This window comes from Bos mutus, chromosome 7 (genome assembly GCF_027580195.1).
Source record: "Bos mutus isolate GX-2022 chromosome 7, NWIPB_WYAK_1.1, whole genome shotgun sequence".
Lineage (NCBI taxonomy): Eukaryota > Metazoa > Chordata > Mammalia > Artiodactyla > Bovidae > Bos > Bos mutus.
Window position 1 is genome coordinate 55913784 of NC_091623.1, and position 20099 is coordinate 55933882.

The 20099-nt window shown below is 44.0% G+C and overlaps 1 pseudogene; it reads right to left on the minus strand.

The window, feature by feature from the left end:
* Positions 1-19320: 19320 nt before the first annotated feature.
* Positions 19321-20069, minus strand: LOC138988588 (zinc finger protein 709-like; annotated as a pseudogene).
* Between the last annotated feature and the right edge of the window lie 30 nt (positions 20070-20099).

Here is a 20099-nt window from a genome sequence, read left to right on the forward strand (position 1 = left end):
CAGCAAAGTTGAAAGAATTGTCCAGCAAACGCCCACACACCTGCTCCTAGAAATTGCAATTAACATTTGAATATATTTGCTGTAATATCTGGGAGCTTCCCAGGTGGCACTGGCGGTAAAGAACCTGGCTGCCAATGCAGGAGATGTAAGAGACATGGTTTTGATCCCTGGGTCGGGAACACCCCCATGGAGAATGAAATGGCAACTCACTCTAGTATTCTTGCCTGGGAAATTCCACAGACAGAGGAGCCTGGTGGGCTATAGTCCATGGGGTCGCAAAGAGTCAGACACAACTGAAGCTACTTAGTACACTTTAATATCTATCTCACCATCCACTCACTCATCCATCTTACTTTTTACCTATTTTAATATGTTGGAGACTTCTGCACACTTCCCTGCCATGGTTTCAGTGCTTATACCATTAACTCAAGCTCGATACTGGCTTACAGTTCTTCTCTTTGATGTGAAATTTGCATACAATGATATGTACAAGTCTGAAGTGTACACTGGGTGAGTTCTGATAAACCTCAGCTACAACCACAGGGGAAATAACTTACTCATCTCCCATGAGATTCAAAACAAAAAATAAAAGTAAATGGAGGCAGCTCAGGTTCTGCTGCTTGCAAAGCTCTGTGACCTGGAGAGAGTGTCTTAACCTTTCTGGGCCCCAGTTTCTCCTCTTCAAAATGGGGAGAGTAAGGGTACCTATCTGAGATTTGATTGTGGTTGTTGTGGGTACTGAATGGGTGAATCTGTATAGAGATACTGTGGAGTGCCTGGCATGTAAGAAGTGCCTTGAAAAACACTTATGATATTACCCAGTTGGAACAGCGAAAGCAATTACAGTTGGTGGAAAAAGAAATAAAGAGGTAAGTATATTGCAGGAAAATGTCAAAGATGGCCAACAGAGGAACCTAAGCATCGAATTTACCCTGGTGTGGAAGGCAGGTGGAAGGAAAGGGACTGTGTGGATGCTAAGTCCCTTCAGGTTCTTTGAGGCCCCATGGGCTGTAGCCCACGTCTGTCCATGGAATTCTCCAGGCAAGAATATTGAAGTGGGTTGCCATTCCCTTCTACAGGGGTCTTCCCAACCCAGGGATGGAACCCTGGTCTCCTGTAATGTGGGAGGATTCTTTACTGTCTGAACCACCAAGGAAGCCCAAGGAAACGGAGGTTTTGAGCTAAATCTTTGTGACCTCATGGACTGCCTGCCGGGCTCTTCTGTCCATGGAATTCTCTAGGGCAAGAATACTGGAGTGGGTTGCTATGTCCTTCTCCAACTGATTTTCCCAATCCAGGTTTCGAACCCAGGTCTCCTGCATTACAGGCAGATTCTTTACTGTGTGAGCCACCAGGGAAGCCCAATCCTGACCCACCACCACAGGAAATCAGCAGGTGGGGGCTCTATGCACTTGTGAATGACTAGAGGGAGAGAAGCATTGTGATAACAAAGTGATATGAGGGCTTTCCTGGTGGCTCAGTAAAGAGTCCACTTGCCAACGCAGGAGACACAAGTTGGATCCCCGATCCAGGAAGATCCCACATGCCACGGAGCAACTAAGCCTCTGTGCCACAAAACTGTTGAGCCTGTGCTCTTAGAGCCTGGGAGCCACAAGCACTGAGCCCATGTGCTGCAGCTACTGAAGCCCTCATGCCCTAGAGCCCATGCTCCGAAACAAGAGAAGCCACTGCAATGAGAAGCCAGCACATTACAACTAGAGAGCCCTGCTTGAAGCACCTAGAGAAAAGCCCACGCAGCATCGAAGACCCAGCGCAGCCAACAATAAATAAATAAACATTAAAAAAGTGATATGATAATCTGACTGACTTTAGAAGAATTATCAGAATGTTTAAAAGGACATTTTAAACCCCTGTATATGTTTAATTTTTAGATTTGTAACAGCTGCTAAGGATTTCAGACGCATTTGCTTGGTGGAGGCATTTAAGATGAAAGAATTAAAATATACTACGTTGTATAAATGTTATCTACAATATTTAAGAGATTTCAATTCACTGCACTTCTGAATGGACTCAAAGATGCACTCACTGACCTCTTTGAAAATGATAGTCCGCTTTGACAGGTGTATAAGTAACATGATAGCTATCCTTGGAACCGAACACTTAACGGAAACTCTTGTTTCTAAAGGTATGATTTAAATTATATGTTTACAAAGTGACCACAAAGATGGGTTTTTCTAGGGATCAAAGCTGCCCCAAATCAAACACTGTTATGAGTTTGATTTGAGGAACCCAAAAGCCAGTGTGGCTGGAGCAGATGGAACAAGGGGAAAAGTGGGAGGAAAGGAAGATGCGGTGTGGTGGGGTTTGGGGGCTGCAGGGAAGAGAGATTCCCCCATTGAGGTGGGCGCCAAGGAGAATTCGGAGCAGAGGTGAAACTAATAGGTTTTGCCTAACTTCCACCAGCTGCTGGGCTGCGAGACACAGCTACTTGGTGGATATGGCAGGTGGGAAAAAACCGGATCGTGGTGGTTTCCCCCAAACTCATTTACAAAAAGCCTGAAGTCTTGACCTCGGAAGCTCGCGTGATCCCCTGCAGCCGCCAGAAAGCCGGGCGCCTTTCTCAGACTTTTGACCTTGACACTACTGCTCCCGCGTGGCCACAGCCTGAACTGCAGCAACGTTCTGCAGACCGCGTTCCCTTTTGGGTGCGCAAAGGGTCCCCTTGTGCGAGGCGCGGAGGAGTCCTGCGATGGAGCCAGTCAAGGTCTGCCCCCGAGTATCTCCCCAGGGAGGGATGAGTGAGCTACGCGGGGATTAAGATGTTTGCAGGACAGTCTGATGAGCAGCTGGCTTCTCAGAAAATTGCAAACCAGAGATTCTCAGAGGACGGGTCTTTGGGCAGTGTCTGTTGCGGTTGTTGAGTTGCTCAGTCGTAGTCGACTCTTTGCGATCCCATGGACTGTAGCCCACCAGGTTTCCCTGTCCTTCACCATCTCCCAGAGTTTGCTCAAACTCATTCCATTGAATCAGTGATGTCATCCAACCATCTCATCCTCTGTTGAACCCTTCTCCTCCTGCCTTCAATCTTTCCCAACATCAGGGTCTTTTCCAGTGAGTCAGTTCTTCGAATTAGGTGGCCCAAAGCATTGAAGCTTCAGCTTCAGTCCTTCCAGTGAATATTCGGGGTTGATTTCCTTTAGGATTGACTGGTTTGATCTCCTTGCAGTCCATGGGACAGTCAAGAGTCCTCCAGCACTACAGTTCGAAGACATAAATTCTTTGGTACTCAGCCTTCTTTATGGTCCAACTCTTACATCCATATATGGCTACTGGAAAAACCATAGCTTTAATTATATAACCTGTCCCAGCCTTCAATTCCTAGTCATCCACCCAGGTCTCCTAAGATTCTCTGGTTTGCCCCTGCTTCCCAATGCTCTGTAGAGCAAGTCCAGGCCCTTCAGCCTGGTGCTTGAAGCCATGGAAAACCCAGTTCTGACTGCCCCAACATATCATTAGCACGAACAGTCCACAAGTAGAGACCTCCCTGGTGGTCCAGTCATTAAGAATCCACCTGCCATGCAGAGGTCATGGGTTTGACCCCTGGTCTGGGAAGATCCCACATGCTGTGGAGCATCTAAGCCTACACTCCCCTCCTGAACCTGTCCTCTAGAGTACAAAAACCTCAACTACTGAGCCTGCCTGCCTGGAGCCTGTGTTCCGCAACAAACTGCAACTACAGAGTAGCCCCTGCTCAGCACAACTAAAGAAAGCCTGGGCACAGCATTGAAGACCCAGTGCAGTGAACAAACAAACAGACAAAAAGCTATAACGCTCAGAAAACGCAGGGGGAAATTTTTTTAGTTTATTTTTTTATTGAAGGAAAATTGCTTTACAGAATTTTGTTGTTTTCTGTCAAACCTCAGCATGAATCAGCCATGCTGCTGCTGCTAAGTCGCTTCAGTCGTGTCCGACTCTGTGCGACCCCATAGACAACAGCCCGTTAGGCTCCCCCATCCCTGGGATTCTCCAGGCAAGAACACTGGAGTGAGTTGCCATTTCCTTCTCCAGTGCATGAAAGTGAAAAGTGAAAGAGAAGTCGCTCAGTCGTGTCTGACTCTTATCAGCCATAGGTATACATATATCCCCTCCGTTTTGAACCTTCCTCCTATCTCCCTCCCCATCCCACCCCTCTAGGTTGATACAGAACCTCTGAGCCACACAGCAAATTCCTGTTGGCTATCTATTTTACATATGGTAATATGTTTCCATGTTACTCTTTCCATACATCTCACCCTCTCTTCCCCTCTCCCCATCTCCATAAGTCTGTTCTCTCTGTCTGTTTCTCCATTGCCTCCCTGTAAATAAATTCTTCAGTACCTTCAGATTCTTCAGAATCTTTCTAGATTCCATATATGTGCGTTAGAATACGATATTTATCTTTCTCTTTCTGACTCACTTCACTCTGTATAATAGGTTCTAGGTTCATCCACCTCATCAGAAGTGACTGAAATGTGTTCCTTTTTATGGCTGAGTAATATTCCATTGTGTATATGTACCACAACTTTATCCATTCATCTGTCGATGGACATCTAAGTTGCTTCCATGTTCTAGCTATTGTAAATAGTGCTGCAATGAACAGTGGAATACATATGTCTTTTTCAATTTTGGTTTCCTCAGGGTATATGCCTAGGAGTGGGATTGCTGGGTCATATGGTGGTTTTATTCCTAGTTTTTGAAGGAATCTCCATACCGTCTTCCATAGTGGCTGTATCAGTTTACACCCCCACCAACAGTGCAGGAGCGTTCCCTTTTCTCCACACCCTCTCCAGCATTTATTGTTTGTAAACGTTTTGATGATGGCCATTCTGACCAGTGTCAGGTGACATCTCATTGTGGTTTTGATTTGCATTTCTCTAGTAATGAACAATGTTGAGCATCCTTTAATGTGTTTGTTAGCCATCTGTATGTCTTCTTTGGGGAAATGTCTGTTTAGGTCTTTTTCCCACTCTGATTGGGTTGTTTTTCTGGCATTCAGTTGTATGATCTGCTTGTATATTTTGGAACTTAATCCTTTGTCAGTTGTTTCATTTGTATGACTTCCCTGGTGGCTCAGACGGTAAAGCATCTGTCTACAATGCGGGAGACCTGGGTTCGATCCCTGGTTTGGAAAGATTCCCTGGAGAAGAAAATGGCAACCCACTCCAGTACTCTTGCCTAGAAAATCCCATGGACGGAGGAGCTTGGTGCAGGCTACTGTCCATGGTGTTGCAAAGAGTTGGGCACTACTTTCTTTCCTTCTTTCTCCCATTCTGAGGGTTGTCTTTTCACCTTGCTTATAGTTTCCTTTGCTGTGCAAAAGCTTTTAAACTTAATCAGGTCCCACTTGTTTACTTTTGTTTCTATTTCCATTACTCTAGGAGGTGGGTCATATAGGATCTTGCTTTGATTTATGTCATCGAGTGTTCTGCCTATGTTTGCCTCTAAGAGTTTTATAGCTTCTGGTCTTACATTTAGGTCTTTAATCCATTTTGAGTTTATCTTTGTGTATGGTGTTAGGAAGTGTTCTAATTTCATTCTTTTACATGTAGCTGTCCAGTTTTCCCAGCCCCATTTATTGACGTTGTCTTTGCTCCATTGTATATTCTTGCCTCCTTTGTAAAAAATAAGGTACCCATAGGTGCATGGGTTTGTTTCTGGGCTTTCTATCTTGTCCCATTGGTCTATATTTCTGTTTTTGTGCCAGTACCATATTGTCTTGATGACTGTAGCTTTGTAGTATAATCTGAATTCAGGAAGGTTAATTCCTTCAGCTCCATTCTATTTCTCAGGACTGCTTTGGCTATTTGGGGTCTTTTGTGTTTCCATATGAATTGTGAAATTTTTTGTTCTAGTTCTGGGAAAAATGCCATTGGTAATTTGATAGGGATTGCATTGAATCTGTAGATTGTGTTTGGTAGTATAGTCATTTTCACAATATTAATTCTTCTTACCCAGGAACATGGAATATCTCTCCATCTGTTTATGTCATCTTTGATTTCTTTTGTTAGTGTCTTATAATTTTCTGTGTACAGTTCTTTCATCTCCTTAGGCAAGTTTATTCCTAGATATTTAATTCTTTTTGTTGCAGTGGTGAATGGGATTGATTCCTTAATCTCTCTTTCTGATTTTGTATTGTTAGTATATAGAAATGGAAGTGATTTGTGTGTATTGATTTTGTATCCTGCAACTTTGCTAAATTCACTGATTAGCTCTAGTAATTTTCTATACTATCTTTAGGGTTTTCTATGTACAGTATCATGTCATCTGCAAACTGAGAGCTTTACTTCTTCTTTACCAATCTGGATTCCCTTTATTTCTTTTTCTTCTCTGATTGCAGTAGCTAGGACATCTAGAACTATGTTGAATAATAGTGGTGAAAGTGGACACCCTTGTCTTGTTTCTGATCTTAGGGGGAATGCTTTCAGTTTTTCACCATTGAGAATAATGTTTGCTGTAGGCTTATCATATATGGCCTTTACTATGTTGAGGTAGGTTCCTTCTATGCCCATTTTTGAAAAGTTTTAATCATAAATGGGTGCTGAATTTTGTCAAAGGCTTTTCCTGAATCTATTGAGATTATCATATGGTTTATATCTTTCAATTTGTTAATATAGCATATCACATTGATTCATTTGTGTACATTGAAGAATCCTTGTGTCCCTGGCTCATACACATGTCATGGTGTATGAGCTTTTTGATGTGTTGCTGAATTCTGTTTGCTAAAATTTTGTTGAGGATTTTTACATCAGTGATATTGGCCTGCAGTTTTCTTTTTTTGTGTTGTCTTTGGTTTTGGTATCAGGGTGATGGTGGCCTCATAGAATGAATTTGAAGTGTTCCTTGCAATTTTTTGAAAGAGTTTTAGAAGGATAGCCATTAGATCTTCTCTAATTCTTTGGTAGAATTCTCCTATGAAGCCATTTGGTCCTGGGCTTTTGTTTTTTGGGAGATTTTTGATCACAGCTTCAATTTCAGTGCTTGTAATTGAGTCAAATGTGGATATGTTGTTACATCATAAGTTCCACTAATTCACAACTTAGTATCACATACAATAATACTGAAGTTTTTCAAGTTTTTCATGTGTTCACAGCATATTAGCAAAGTTACTAGGAAAACTGGACTACCATGACCCAAGGTGTTACAGAGTGCACAAAATTCTGACCAGAGAGCCAAGATCAAGGAGTGGTTTGCTTTGGGAAACAATTCTACCCAAAAACAAGAGGGGGAGAGAAGAAATTTAAAGTGTTCAATGAGACTTTCCTGGCAGTCCAGTGGCTAAGACTCCATGCTCCCAATGCAGGGGGCATGGGTTCGATCCTCGGTCAGGGAACTAAGATCCTTCATGCTGCGTGTCACGGCCAAAAAAAAAAAAAATTAAGACATTAAATGCACTATTGACTCAAAACTGCCATTTAATATGCTTTGTATCATAGGATATAAAAGCTAACCCATCTATGGAACATTAAGATGACACCAAACACAATCGAAATTTCCCACATTCAATATACTAGTATTTTCTGGTTGTACCAAAAAAACCCCCCAAAACTCAACCAACCAGGAAATCATTTCAACTCTTAAATAAAAAGTATTTATAGCAGCAACATGGATGGACCTAGAGACTGTCAAACTGAGTAATGTCAGACAAAGAAAGACAAATATCATGTGATATCACTTATATGTGGTATCTTAAAAAATGGTACAAATTAACTTACAAAACAGAAATAGAGTCACAGATGTGGGAGACAACCTTATGCTTACGGGGAAGGGGGGAGGGAGGGTTGACAAAGGCACATACTATATATCAAATAGATTAAAAAGACCTATTGTATAGCACAGGGAACTGCACTCAATACTCTGGTTTAGGAAAAGAATCTAAAAAAAAGAGTGGATATATGTATACCTAATTCACTTTGCTGTGTCCCCGAAACTAACACAACAGTGTAAATCAGCTATGCTCAAATTTAAAAAGAAAGCGTTTGCACCTTAAAAATGGATGAGGTAGGATTTCTATCTTCTTAAAAATACTACTAGAGCTGCTAAAAAACTTTGCATTTACAAAATAATTGATACAAATATTCCTTTGTATTGTACAAGAAGGTAGACAGGAACCACTGATAGGCTCGGGTGTGTGATCTTAACCACACGTAACTTCTTTCTTTCCTGCTCCATCAGAGGCTGGGCTCGCCTTGTTTTCAGCCTCTCCATTTGATGCAGGTAAATCTTTAGTCTCTTGGGTGGCCATTTCCCCCGTTTTCCCTTTGCTCCCCTTTCCCCTTTTGCTTGCACTTTTCTATGTAAAATTCATCCTTTCCTGTTGCCTTCTTTGGCTTTGTTTCCACTTTGGCAGGAGTAGGTTTAGTTGACAGCCTCCCAGGTCTCCTCTTGGGCTCCTCCTTCTCCACCCCCGATGAGGAGCTGACCGTCCTCGGGGGCACCCTGGCAGCAGGGTGGGCACGTGCTGGGAGTGAGGAGAGGACTCTGGAAGCTGGTCTGCTTGGCCATGGCTGCTCCTTCCCCTGCCGGAGAAGTTGGGCCCCCTCATGGGCCCTTTCCTTGTTTTTCTGTTTTGTTCTCTTTCCTTTTTGCTCTTCTGATTGAGTGACTTTTACTACCCTTATCATATCACCAGTCTGTTTTCTTGCCTTCTCTGACCTCCTGCTGGTTTCCACGAGTGTATTTTTGGTTTTAGTAAATGAATTCAAAAGTTTTAAATCTTCCTTTTTTATAGTTTCTAGCCCTTTGCTGAAGGAGGCTTGCAACTCGCCTAGGCTTTTGGTGACTCTCATCAAATTCATCCAGTTTTCTACTGAGTCTGATGAACATCTTTACAAGTGTTACTCTTAATTCATTATCTGATAAGTTTCTTATCTCCTCTTTGCTTAGTTGTTTCTCTGAGAGATCCTCATGTTTGAAAGATATTCTTTGAAAGATTCAGTTATGTCACCCAGCCTTGAAAGAGTGGCCTTATGTAGGAGGTGTCCTATGGATCCAGTGGGGCCATCTCCCCTGGTCAACAAAGCCAGGTGTCCCGGGGGTATCCTCTACATGTGCCCTCCTGTGATGGGTAGACAGCAGTTATTGCAGGTATTCTGGTGGGTGAGGTTGGTCCCCAGGCAGACCTGTCTGTGACTGCTGCAGATGGCCTTAGTAGGTCGAGCTGGTCCCTGGTCCAAATGTCTACAGGCCCTGGCTGAAACTGCTGTGGGAGGGGGTGCTGGTGCGTATGGCTGGCCTCTTGCGTTCTTAAGAGAAAGCAGGGGCAGGGCAGGTGGTGTTAGGTAGGCTGATGGAGACCGATAGAAATGGTGCTCACCAGCACCAGGCCAGCTACATGGAAAGAAAGTAAAAACAAATGACGTCTGCCAGCACTTCTGTCCCTAAAGTTCCACTGGACCCCTGCCCCTCTGGTGCACACCCTGAAATTAGCCGATGACTCTCCTTTTTGTATGGCCCAGGTGCTTTTCAAGCTGCTGCCTTTGTAATGGACTTTGGAATGAATGAGTCTCTGCATGAGTCCTTTAAGAGTGGAGTCTCTTCCCTTTCCTATGGCTTCTGGGCTCCCCCAGATGTGAGCCCTGCTGGTTTTCAGAGTCAGCTGTTTTGGGCGCTCAGCTTCCCAGTGCAGGCTCCCCAGGCTGGGGAGCCTGATATGGGACCTGGACCCCTGCTCATCAGGGGGTACCTCTGCGGTTGTGATATCTCTCCTGTTTGTGGGTTGCCACACAGGAGTGTGGGGGCGGTTGGTTCTCACTAGACCAGGACTCTGTGCCTCCTACCTTTCTCAATGTAACCTTTTCTTTACACCCTTAGGTGTAGAAAATCTGTCGTGCTAGTCTTCAGGTCAATTCTCAGAGGCAGCGGTTCTATATGTGGTTATAGTTTTGGTGTGTCCCTGAGAGGAGGTGAGCACAGGATCTGCCTATTCCAGCAATTTGATCTGAAATTTGTGCAAGGCGCTACCTTAAACACTTGGCTGAACCTAAGTTCAACCTAAATGAGGGCTAGAAGCTGACTCTGGATCTGGCTCTGCTGCCCCTTGAGCAGTCACTTGCCCCATCACTTAGTTTCAGCGTCTTTACTCCGTTAGAACCTCTCTTTCAGATGTCAAACCCAGAAAAGCCAGATAAAGAGTGATCCTATCGCCTTTCAATCAGAAGGAAATATTTATGACCTTGGATTTGGCAAAGTATTCTTAGATATGACCCCGAAAGCAAATAGAGGGAAAAAAAGATATTTTGGATTTCACCAAAGTAATAAATTTTGTGCATTAAAGGGCACCATCAAGAAAGGGAACACATCATTAGAATCCTTGTGCACTATTGGTGGGAATATAAAATTATTCTTCTGGTATGGAAAACAATATGACGGTTCCTCAGCGATTCCTCTACTGGGTGTACACTCAAAAGAATCTAAAATATGAACAGATACTTGTACACTTGTTCATAGGGCCATTATTCACAACAGCAATAATGTGGAAGCAACCCAAGAGTCCATCAAGGATGACTGGATCAATAAGATGGAGCATACATGTAATAGAATATTATTCAGATTTAATGAGAAAGGGGGCTTCCCTGGTGGCTCAGTCAGTGGTAAAGAATCTGTCTGCGATGCAGGAGACGCAGGAGATGCAGCTTCAATCCCTGAGTTGGGAAGATCCCCTGGAGGAGGAAATGGCAACCCACTCCAATATTCTTGCCTGGGAAATCCCATGGACAGAGGAGCCTGGCGGGTCACAGTCCACGGGGCCCACATAACTGGGGGCCCCACACAACTGAGCAAGTGAGTGCACACTCAATGCGAAAGGAAGTTCTGACACATGTTAAAACACAGATAGACCGTGGGGACATCATGTGAAGTAAAATAAGCCTATCCGAGCAGGACAACCACTGCATGATCCCACTTATGTGAGGTTCCCGTAGCAGTGGAATTTATAGAGACAGAAAGTAGAACAGTGGTTTCAGGGGCTGGAGGAAGGTATGAATGGGGAGTTGTTTAATGAGTACAGAGTTTCAGTCTTGCATGATGAAAACCAAGCTCTGGAGATTGGTTTGCCATAGTCAATGTACTTCACACTGCTGATCTGTACACTTAAAATAGTTAAGATGTACATTTTTATAGTATGTGTATGTGATCACAATCAAAAGTAAAAACTCTTAAAGTAAGAGTGAAAACAGCCCACAGAAGGCAAAAAAAAATTGAAAATTATATACTGGTCAGAGACTTGGATAAAGTATAAAGAACTCCTAATCAATAATAAAAAGCCAAATAATCCAATTTAAAGGTGGCAAAACACTGGAATAGAAATTTTTCCAAGGAAGATATACTAGGATTTCTGGACATGATTACACATGAAGGAAATACAAGTCAAAACTACAATGAGGGTGGGGGTGGTGGGCAAAATTGGTGAAGGAATTCAAATAGTGCAAATTCCCGTTTATAAAATAAGTCACAGGAATGTAATGTGCAGTATAGCAATATAGTCAATAATACTGTATTGCATATTTGAAAGTGGACCGAGGAGCCTGGCAGGCTATAGTCCATGGGGCTGCAAAAGAATCAGACATGACTTAGTGACTAAACAACATTTACTGGCTTCCTTTGGTGGCTCAGTGGTAAAGAAGTTGCTCGCCAATGTGGGAGATGCAGGAGATCTGGGTTCAATCCCTGGTCCAGGAAGATCCCCTGGAGGAGGAAATGCAACCCACTCCAGTATTTTTGCCTGAAAAATTCCATGGACAGAGGACCCTGGTGGCTTACAGACCAAAGGGTCCAAAGAGTTGGACACAACTGAGCAAATGAACACAAGAGAGTAGAGCTTAAAAGTGCTCATTGCAAGAAAAAAATTTTTTTTGGTAGATATGTGTGGTGAGAGAGGTTAACTAGACTTATTGTGGTAGTCATATTGCAATACATACAAATACAGAATTATTATGTTGTACAGTTGAAACTAATACTGGGTTGACCAAAAAGTTTATTCAAGTCTTTCCCTAAGGTAGCACTAGCCAACTCAATATAATGTGATATGCTAATTATAACTCAATTAAAAAACCACAGTGAGAAACAACTCCATATCCACTAGAATGGCTAGAATCAAAAGTAAGAGAATAACAGGTATACTTGAGGATATGGTGAGAATGAAACCTTCATACACTGCTGGTGGAAAATAGAAAACGATGCAGTCACTTTGGAACAGTCTGGCAGTTCCTCAAAGATTAAAGCTAGAATTACCACGTGACCCATTGATTCCACTCCCAGGCATGTATCAAAGTGAAATAAAAACACACGTCCACACAAAAACTTGTGCATGAATGCATTGACTTGAAATGAACTGTCAGATATTTCTCCAGCAAACATGGGTTTACTTGGGATCGGCAGAGAATTACACTTCAGGACCTGAAGTCATGGTGAGTTGTGAGCCAGTCACCCCAGAGCAAAGGAAGGAGGATGCGTTTACAGAGGGAAAAGGACATTATGAGGGTGATAGTAAAAAAAAAATCTATGGTTTTTCATTGGCTGAGTCCTTGCAGGGAAAGAAGCCTCCTTCTTCCTCTTTGGCTCTGCTATCATTGTAGGATATGAGAGCTCCGCCTTGTGGTCCCCTGACTCTAATTGAGGTTTCTGTTTTTTTTTTTTACAAATGCTTATAGCAACAGTTTCCATAATAGTCAAAAGTAGTAATAATCCTATGTCCTTTAACAGATGGATACAGAAATGTGCTATAGCCACACAACAGAATATTTTATTATTGTTGTTCAGTCGCTAAGTTGTGTACAACTCTTTGCAAACCTATGGACTGCAGCACACTAGGCTTTCCTGTCCTTCACCATCCCCCTGAGTTTGCTCAAACTCACGTTCATCGAGTCAGTGATGCCATCCAACCGTCTCATCCTCTGTTGTCCCCTTCTCCTCCTGCCTTCCATCTTTTTCAGCATCAGGGTCTCTTCTAATGAGTCAGTTTTTCATGTCAGGAGACCAAAGTATTGGAGCTTCACGTTCAGCATTAGTCCTTCCAATGAATATTCAGGTATTAGTATTGAATGGTTTGATCTTGCCATCCATGGAACTCTCAAGAGTCCTCCAGCACCACAGTTCAAAGGCATCAGTTCTTTGGTGCTCAGCTTTCTTTATGGTCCAACTTTCACATCTGTACATGGCTACTGGAAAAACCATAGCTTTGACTATACCTACCTTTGTCAGCAAAGTGATGTCTCTGCTTTTTAATATGCTGTCTAGATTTATCATAGCTTTGCTTCCAAGGAGAAAACATCTTTTAATTTCATGGCATATTTCTCTGCCATAAAAAGAAAGAAGTATCAATACCTGGAAATCCCTTGAAAAATTATGCTAAGTAAATGAAGTTAACCACAAAGTCCACATTTTATAGAATTCCATTCATATGAAGTCAGTGAATATAGAAACCTAGAGAGACAGAAAGCAGATTAGTGATTGCCTAGGGCCTGGAAGAGGAAGATGGGAAGACACTGATGGCTAGAGGGTACAGGGGTTTCTTTTTGAAATGATATAAATGTTCTAAGATGGACCATAGTGATGACTGCATGTCTGTGAATATACTGAAAACCACTGCATTGTCCATTTAAAAGTGGCCTTATGTTGTATGTAGTATGTATATTGCATCTCAACAAAGCCCTTCAAATAAATGGATAAGTGCATTAAGAATTTTGTGCCATAAAGAAGGCTGAGTGCCTGAAAATTGATGCTTTCAAATTGTGGCGCTGGAGAAAACTCTTTGAGTCCCTCAGACTGCAAGGAGATCAAGCCAGTCAACCGTGAATATTCATTGGAAGGATTGTTGCTGAAGTTGCAGCTCCAATACTTTGGTCACATGATGTGAAGAACTGACTCATTGGAAAAGACCCTGATGCTGGGAAAGATTGAAGGCAGGAGGAAAAGGGGAAGACAGAGGATGAGATGGTAGGATGGCATCACTGACTCAATGGACTTGAGTTTGAGCAAACTCCAGGAGATAGTGGAGGACAGAGGAGCCTGGTGTGCTGCAGTCCATAGGGTCCTAAAGAGTGGGACAAGACTTAGTGACTGAACAATAACAACATCAATCGACTCTCTTAAGTGTATTAGTCGTTTCTGGGTATATCCCACATTTACATAACCCTTTATTTTCTTTTATCAGAGAAAATAGGAAATTTGTTGTGGGAATATTATAGCTGTTCACATCTCAAAGTGCTTTAAGAACACACTCAGAAACTAATGTGAAGTCAATCTCCTGCCAGAGTAAAGCGGATACCTAAGAATTTAATGAAGACTTCTCATAGTTTGTGATTGGTGGGAGGAGATCATCCTGTTCCAGGCTGTCCTGAGGCAGGCAATCCATGTGCTCTGGGCCTGCTCCTCAAGGGGTCCATTCCACTAAAAACAGCCTTGAGTTCTCTGCTTACACATTTGTGTCCCCCTCAGGTCTGAGCTAGCTCGGCTTAAACGCAATGATCCTTGGAGGGTCAGGGCAGAAGCCAGGTCTGTTTGGCCACGTGACCTCCACCTGCTGTTACCCATGGGGGCAGGGTGATGGTGGTGGGGAGGGAGCGTCCTTTCGAAGGGTGCTCTAGGGAGTGCATCAAGGGCAGGTGCGTGGGGCCACTCTCTGCCTGGCGTGGACATTGTTCCTCCACGTGGATGCGCTGGGGATCGCGTCTCACTTGTGCTTCCCCGCCGCAGGTGGAGCTTTTGTTTGCGCCTAAACCTGTGTCGGATTCGGGAGTGGAAGTGGGGAGGCTGGGAGGACCCCAGAACTCGGGAAGTGTGCGGGGAGGGGACACTGAGTGGGTCCTGGCCGTGGTGGGACACGGGGCCCTTTGCAGTCAGCTCTGGAGTCTGCGGACCCAGGTGGGCCGAGGGCGCCTCTGGGACCTCAGTCCCCTTGGGCTCGCTAGTGGGGGCGGGACTGAAAGCAAGGACCCGGGTCGGGGAAGGTGGTCCTGTCCCTTCACTGTGCTCCTCGACTTTGGCTCTGGATCCTCTCTGGGAAGCCCTGACCCAGCAGTCCCTTGTCTCCTCCAGATTGTACGGTGACCACAGGAAGGATCAGCCAGGGACAGTTGTGACTCAGTTTCAGGGGTTGGCGAGTGGGAGCAGCTGTGGTCTGTGGGGTCCCCAGTCCCTTTTCCCTTCCCAGTGGCATTCATCGTCTTTTGAATTATTCAAAAATTTAGGAGTAGGACCTCAAGTTCATGACCTGTCCCTCCTGCCTAATGCTTCCTGCTGCTGCTGCTGCTAAGTCGCTTCAGTCGTGTCCAACTCTGTGCGACCCCATAGACTGCAGCCCATCAGGCTCCCCCGTCCCTGGGATTCTCCAGGCAAGAACACTGGAGTGGGTTGCCATGTCTTCCTCCAATGTATGAAAGTGAAAAGTGAAAGTGAAGTTGCTCAGTCCTTTCGGACTCTTAGCCACCCCATGGACTGCAGTGCACCAGGCTCCTCCGTCCATGGGATTTTTCAGGTAAGAGTACTGGAGTGGGGTGCCATTGCCTTCTCCAACGCTTCCTAGGGCTGGCAATAAATCCCTAAACTTTCAGATCCCTCCCGCCTTCTCATAGCCAACTTGTCCTCTCTAATTCACAGCGTCATCAGCTATTCGTTCTCCATGATCATTTCAAACAGACCCAATATTTTAATTGTCATTTCCCCACAGTCAATGCTTGGCTCACTTTAAAAAGATTCATTTTTTTGTTTGTGGCTATTTTACATGAGAGCTAAGCAGAGAATAACCACCTGTAACTGTGTTGTATAAAACCCTCTGAGATCTTTCCTGGTCACAGACATCCTTGGGAAAGACATTTGGGTGGAGGTTCTTTGGAAACTCACCTGTCAGCACTGCCCCTCGCTGTTTGTCACCTTGAAAAATTTATTCACTTGAATCTCATGTTTCTATTTGTAAAATATCATTAATAAGAATAAAATATTTCAAACGAGCAAGAAAGGAATGTTTCAGAAAAATGAAATAATGACTTCAGTGTTATTACATTCCATTTGCAAAGAATTCTTCCTTTCTAAAAATTTCCCTGGGAGTGTGCATAACTATTCTGAGGTCTTGTTAGGAACCAAACTTGGGTTCACTCACCCCTGCAGAGAAAAGTCAACCTACTGACACTGGGCTGTGGTGAAGGAAAGTGTGGCATTTATTGCAGGGCATCAAGTAAGGAGTCCAGGAAGCTAGTGCTTAAAAGTCCTGAACTCCTGAAGGCTTTCAGGAAAGATTTTTAAAGATAGGATGAGGGAGAGGGGTTTGTGGGGTGCATGATCAGCTGACGGACATTCTTCTGATGTTTTTGGGAGTCAACATCATCAACTTTCTGGTTCCAACCAGTCTGAGGTCTATTTGCTTGTGGGCTGCATACAGTTAACTTCTTCCACTTGGTGGGGGCTTCAGTATCTGCAAAACAGCTCAGAGGATATGGCTCAGAGTATTATCTATAGTCCTTGAGGAGCAGGGCTTCCCAGATAGTGCTAGTGGTAAAGAACCCGACTAGCAATGCAGGAGATGCCTGAGACAAGGTTTCAATCCCTGAGTTGGGACAATCCCCTGGAAGACCTGGCCATCCACTCCAGTATCCTTGCCTGGAGAATCCCATGGACAGAGGAGCCTGGTGGACTGCAGTCCATGAAGTTGCAAAGAGTCAGACACTATTGAAGCAACTTAGCACGCACTTGAGGAGGAATGAAAGTCCTTGACTTTACTGGCTGAAGTATTATTATTTTGTTTTGCTCAATTGTTGACCTTTCTTTCTGCATTTTCTCACTCCTCTGATTAAATTTACTCTTTAGAACTTGGGGAAGGCCTGGGAGGCTAAGGTTTTTCCACAGACGAGAGGCAGGTGGAGGACATGGCTATGTGTGGCAGCGGGGTTGCAGGTGGGGTTGGGTGGGGAGCTTGCTATTCAGGGATGACCCCTGCTACACTGTCATTTTCTTGTGGGTTGTTTCAAATGGACCATCAGGCTTAGACTTGCAACACTTAAGACGGGTTCTAATGTGATTGTTTTTCAAGTGGTTTATTTCTGTGCAAATAACAACTGCCATATTCATTTTCTGAAAGGAATAGATATTATATAGTTGTGAATTTTCTAGCTGAACTAAAAAAAATGCCTTACAATTTTCTTCCCTTTTTTACATATAAACACTGGGTTTGAGTGATTCTACTGGGGCTTCCCTGTTGGCACTAGTGGTAAAGAAACTGCCTGCTAATGCAAGAGACATAAGAGACATGGGTTCAATCCCTGGGTCAGGAAGATTCCCTGGTGGAGGGTACTGCAGCCCACTCCAGTATTCTTCCTTGGAAAAACCCTATGGACAGTGGAGTCTGGTGGGCTACAGTCTCTAGGGTCGAAAAGAGCTGGACATGAGTGAAGCGACTTGGCATGCATGCACTGGATTCTTCAAACAATGGGTTTGTCACTTTTAAAATCTCAATGCTGGTCCAGAGCAACCTGAATGGGAGCAGAGCCTGAGGTCAGTGTCTTCAAGCTAAGCCCCTGCCTTGAGGCTGCAAAGGGGAGAACTTAAAGGCCAAATGGTTCTTCCTGATAACCTCCCTTGTAGGTGTGTTCCTGCTCACACCCACCTGAGAAAGAGCTCTTGCTACTGAGAGAAGCTATAACCTTGGAAATCTGGGGATGCACCGGTGTTGGGGTGGCCCGGTAAGGCCCTTCTCAAGGTTGTAACTATGGTTCCTTTGTACCTATTTCTAGATGTAGGTTGGAGGGATTTCCCTTGGTGGTCCAGTGGTTGAAACTCCATACTCCCAATGCAGAGAGCCCAGGTTCAATCCCTGGTTGGGGAACTAGATTCTGCATGCCACAGTTGAAGATCCCACACACCAAAACTAAGACCTGGCACAGCCAATAAAAAAGAAAAGATGTGGTTTACAGTTTTACATTCACAATGTAGGTGCACTCCGAGTAATTTCTGCCCGTTGGGGGAAAAAAAAATCTGTGAAGGTCATGTGTTCTGTCTTCTGGCAGAAGGTATTGAATTTGAGAGTCCTTTGGGTCAGAACTTTTAGGTGAATCTGGGTGAGGGTTTCCTCATTGTGAGAATGGAAGCCCCAGAGGAGGGTGGGCAGAGCTCCCAGAGTTGTTTACTCCTGTGGCTGCTCTGATGGACCTACCTTGCTTCTCCAGGGACTGATCTGGGCCAGTAGTTCAATTTCAACCAGGAGTCTGGAGACCAAAGCTTGACGGTGTTTCATCTTTGTGCATGCTTAGTTGCTCAGTCATGTCTGACTCTTTGCGGCCCCATGGACTGTATTTTACCAGGCTCCTCTGTCCATGGGACTTTCTAGGTAAGAAAACTGAATTGGGTTATCATTTCCTCTTCCAGTCAATCTTCCCAACTCAGTGACTGAACCCACATCTCCTGCATTGGCAGGCTGATTCCTTAGCACTGAGCCACTTGGGAAGCCTTCAGAATGTAGCTTTTCCTTCTGAACCATGGGCTGCTTATCTCAGCTGATTTGAGTATTTGTGATTCTGTTGATTATTAAGGCCCTGTAACTGATTTTCCTTAGCAGTTTGCAATTTTATTTCCTGTGGGAGTAACCTTTTTATTAAAAAACTAGAAAAATTTTTTTGGCTGCAGCATGTGGCATGAGGGCTCTTAGTTCCCTGACCAGGGATCAAATCTGTGCCCCTTGCAGTGGAAGCTCAGAGTCTTAACCACAGAAACACTAGTGTGCATGCCAGGTTGCTTCCGTCATTTTCGACTCTTTGCGACCCTATGGACTGTAGCCATCTGTGACTCAATGGACATGAATTTGAGCAAACTCCATGAGAAATCAGAGGACAGAGGAGCCTGGTGTGCTCCAGTCCATGGGGTTGCAGAGTTGGACATGACTTAATGATGGAACACCACCACCAGACTCTTGGGTACCTCTGGTGCTGTAGCCCCTACCTGTACCGCAACAAAGATCCTACCCTTGAGGTTTTACGGGAAAACACCACGGCACCCCTGTGGTCAGCAAAGGTATTATTAGTTCAAACCTGAACTAAGCTGTTGGTCCTTAAATCCTATAAAGCAACCAGCTATCATGGGGAGAGATCCCTAACATTAATGGCAGTGATGTGAGGCTCTCTGGAGGAAAACAATGACAAACACCAGGGTAGAGAGGACACCTCTTCCCCTGAGGTATATCCAGTGATGAAAACACAGTCAAGGAGGAAGGGAGGGAGGAAGCAAAAGAAAAAAGAAAAAAAACCCAACTGAAACAGTTTGATCAATTGGCAATCCAATGTATACAACTAAAAGAATTTACACAAGAAAGGTAAGCAGACACTGCTTGGCATTGGGCCTCTACAAAGTATGAGATCTTTCATGCCTTCGAAAGGAATTGGGATGACTGAAGGCTTTCCCACATTCTCTACATTTGTACAGTTTCTCGCCAGTGTGCATTCTCACGTGTCCTCTAAGGGTAGTGTGATAAATGAAGGCTTTCCTGCATTCTGTACATTCATAAGGGTTTTCTCCAGTGTGAGTTTTTTCATGTGTTCGAAAGGATGTGTAACAACTGAAGGCTCTGCCACACTGTTTACATTCATAGGGTTTCTCGCCTGTGTGAGTTCTTTCATGGATTTGCAGACCTAGAGGAGAACTGAAAGTTTTTGTTTATATTCATATTGTTTCTCTGCTGTGTGGATCCTTTCATGTCTTTGAAAGGAACTAGGACAGCTGAGGGCTTTACCACACTGCTTACACTCATAGGGTTTTTCTCCAATGTGGTTTCTTTCATCGATTTGCAAGCCTAGAGGACACCTGAGGGATTTACCACACTGTTTACATATGAAGAGCTTCTCTCCAGTGTGAGTTCTTTCATGGGCTCAAAATGAAGTGGAACAACTAAAGTCTTTCCCACATTCCTTACATTTATAGGGTCCTTCTCCAGTGTCTTCAAAAGGTTGTGAGCCATGTGAAGGCTTTTCTGCATTCCTTACATTCATAGAGTTTTTCTCCAGTGTGACTCCTTTAATGTCTGTGAACAGATTTGTGGTAACTGAAGGTTTTCCCACATTCCTTGCATTTATATGGTTTCTCTTCATATTCATGATACTCATATGGTTTGTGTACAGTGTGAG